The sequence below is a fragment of the Falco punctatus genome (assembly GCF_963210335.1).
Source record: "Falco punctatus genome assembly, chromosome: 10".
Classification (NCBI taxonomy): Eukaryota; Metazoa; Chordata; class Aves; order Falconiformes; family Falconidae; genus Falco; species Falco punctatus.
The window spans coordinates 35,236,449-35,239,981 of NC_137590.1; positions in this window are offsets into that span (position 1 = coordinate 35,236,449).

Sequence of the window (3,533 nt, forward strand, 5' to 3'; positions counted from 1 at the left end):
ACTTTTCCCTTTGTTACCTCTAAGCTTTATCACTGTATTCCTTCCACTCAGCTGTTGCCATTTCCTACTCTCCTGTCAACTAAATGCTTTTGTTATGCAATTGTACAGGTTGGCAAAACAGAGGTTCCGCAATGGAAAACTGTATGATTCTTACCAGATCTCACATTCAGTTTGGATCTGTTCACCTTTTGCATAAGCAAGACCACCATATTCACACGGACACTCCTCAGCTGGAACACACCTGCCATCAAGATTTTCATATAGCCCATCAGCACAGACACAGCCTGACTCACATTTAGTGGGTATCTGGTAAGGAGCCGATTGCAAAATGAAAAGAAATGTGAGATGCATTTTTTTTCTTGTACATGAATGGTGTCAAGAGTGAACCCGTGCTAAGTTCTAGTTTTGACTTGATATCAGTTCTGTGATTTTCCTTATACTGATATACTAGTCAATTGAACTAGTTTCACTGAAGTTGTAAGATATACCTGTTGCATGAGATACTAAACGGACTTGAAGACTGAAAAATCTATTTTTCATTGCTACCAGTCTTTCAAAGTACAACATAAGTTTCTTTATGTCAAGGAAGCTTATTAAAATTCTTCCAATTAGTCTGTTTCCTTAATACAAAGGCATAAGAAAGCCCTATAAGGACAGACCAGAAGTCCACCTAGCCTAGGTCTCCTGCATCCTGTGACCATCAGCAGCAGAGAGTTGGGAAAGAATAGAACATGAAGCGTAAGCCACTTGTTCTACCAGTTTCCAGTGACATGCAGTTTATGGAGTACATGAGCCAGAAGTGATAGCCATGCAATTAAGAATCCTTAATGGATTTTTATTCTATATATTTAATATAAATTAATTAATTAATTCATACAATATAATTCCTTAATCACTTCTTGAATATATGCACATTTTTTGTGTCCACAGTCTGTGGAAAGAAGTCTAATGTTTAACCGTAACATGTTAGAAGAAGTATCTCCCTTCATTTCACTAGAAGCAATGTAGTAAAGTTCTAAGTAACAACCACAACATTCTTTCTCTCAAGAGGATAAATATCCCTGAGCTGTGAAACTCACACATTCGATTCCAGTAGCCAGCATCTGACAGGTAGGGGCACACGCCGCTCCATACTTGTTTTCTAAGCTGTCAGAACATGATATATATTTCTTAGGAGCTTTGCAGCTTTCTAGGAAAAAGGAAGAGAAATAAACATTGGAGAGATTGTGAAGCAGCATTTTTACAACATCAGGGGAAAGAATATGTTTCTCAGTAAACCATATAAGGCCCATACCTGCAGGATTTTGAGGTTTGCCTGTGCAACTTAGCTTCCCATTAACACAGTAGCTAGGGGGGGAAAAACAAAACAAAGGAATTTCAATGCAGTTCTCTCACAAGAAAAAAAAATATTTTTTTTTAAAATGGCTTCATGTTTCTCAGCGTTGGAAAGATTTCATTTATGTTACTAGCTCCTCCCCATGCTTCATAGTGAAGCATGAGTCAATTTGTCTTTCTGCTTTTTGTAGTGTATACACTACATCCATTCTGAAAGTGAATAGTAGGCCATTCACTACTATGATGGCCTATCTAGTCATTTTTGAGGTTTCTCAAACAGGTCCAGACGCTGTTGACAAAATCTCCTACTAGGAATAATCAATCTTATCTATTATTTTCTAATATTTTCCTTAACATTTCCAAGCTTAAGGTAAGTGAAATGCTTTTTGTTCATTTAAAAAATTTTGTGTTTTAGGAAAGGGCAAAAAGATGTCTTAAAAAATAAAAAAATAAACCTTGCTATTAGAAGTAAAGGAGACCGTATTGTTTTGGCTGGAATGGAGTTAATTTTCTTCGTAGCAGCTTGATGGTGTTATGCTTTGGATTTGTGACCAAAACAGTGTTGATAATATCATGTTGTTTTAGCTGTTGCTGAACAGTGTCAAGGCCTTCTCTGCTTCTCACGGTGCTCTGCCAGCGAGTAAGCTGGGAGCTGGGAGGGGACACAGCCATGGCAGCTGACCTGAACTGACTAAAGAGATATTCCATACTACACAACATCATGCTCAGCAATAAAACCTCAGGCAAAGAAGGAGGAAGGAGGGATGTTTGGAGTTATGATGCTTGTCTTCCCAAGTAACCATTATGCATGACAAATTCATGCTTCCTGGAACTGTCTAAACATCTGCCTGCTGCTGGGAAGTAGTGAATTAATTCCTTATTTAGCTTTGACTGCACATGCCACTTTGCTTATTAAATAAGCTTATTTTTGCTTTTTAATAAGAAAGTTATGAAACTGTCTCGATCTCAACCCACACATTTTCTTGCTTTTACCCTTCTGATTCTCTTCTGCATCTGCCTGAAGTGGAGTAGGCAAGCAGCTGTGTGGTGCTTAGCTGCTTACTGCTGTTAAGCCTCAACAGAAAAATGAAGACCCCTCGCCTCCATTTTCAGTTTGTTAATCTTTAAACTTGAAACACTTACCAGGTAATCCCACCAGTTATTGTTGACTGGTCAGGCAAAATGTACTTTCTGTCTTCTAAATAGCAGGGACAATAAGATCTACGAACACACTCGTTCTTGTGGTTCAGGTATGTTCCTTTAGGACAATGGCAGCCTTCAATAGGGATGTCAGCTGGATGACATTCCAGGGCTCGGTTGGAGAGCGACAAGCACGTCCTGTCACACGCCTGAGTGTTGTAGCTGAATGTTTGATTGCCAGTACAAGTAATGGCTATAAAACAAGACAAGAGGGTATGTTAAACGTGGTTTACTTATCCTCTTCCTGGTAAAAGATAACTGTGTTCATAATGTGCTGCATATATTGTGTCAATAGCTTCAATACCTAATGCTTCCCATTGCTTCTTTTCCTGTGGATGTGGAGCTCTAGCACAAAATACTGCAGACCAGGGCTTAACACCAACCATGGAGCTGTTTGGAAGTTTTATGAAGTTTAAATATCTTATTGCGTCTTTTTGTGTCTTGGAATAAAATGATGCAAAGAGAATCTTTGCAGAAATACCAATGTATTTTTGAGTAACTGTGAACTTGCACCTATGCCTAAGTTGCATAATAGCAAAATCACATCTGCAGCCAGAGGTTTTCCCATTTCTTATGTTATGGTACAGTATAGCTTTATCTATCTATTCCATCACTTAATTATCAAGTTCTGGAAGCATCCACATGCTCACCTTAAAGCTTATGAGTAATCTTTCCCACGTAGTCTTAAAATAACTATCCTTTTCTGAAACAGACTAGATGAATATTCAAATTTTCTCTTTCTGCTTTCCTCTTTTTTCCCTAATTCCCGCATTACTCTTAAGATTATTTGGACAATGCTTAGGATATTGCTTTACCATTTACATTTTTTGTTGTGTTATGACACATCTGTGAAGTCAGCAGCTCCTGGGAATATGGCTTTTATACCTGCTGGTTGGCCTGCCTGATAGAAATATGTACTTATTTTCTAATGACTGACAAGTAGTTTTAAAATATGTTCTTGCTTTTATTCAGCCTTGTCGTGGGTGAATCAAACATGG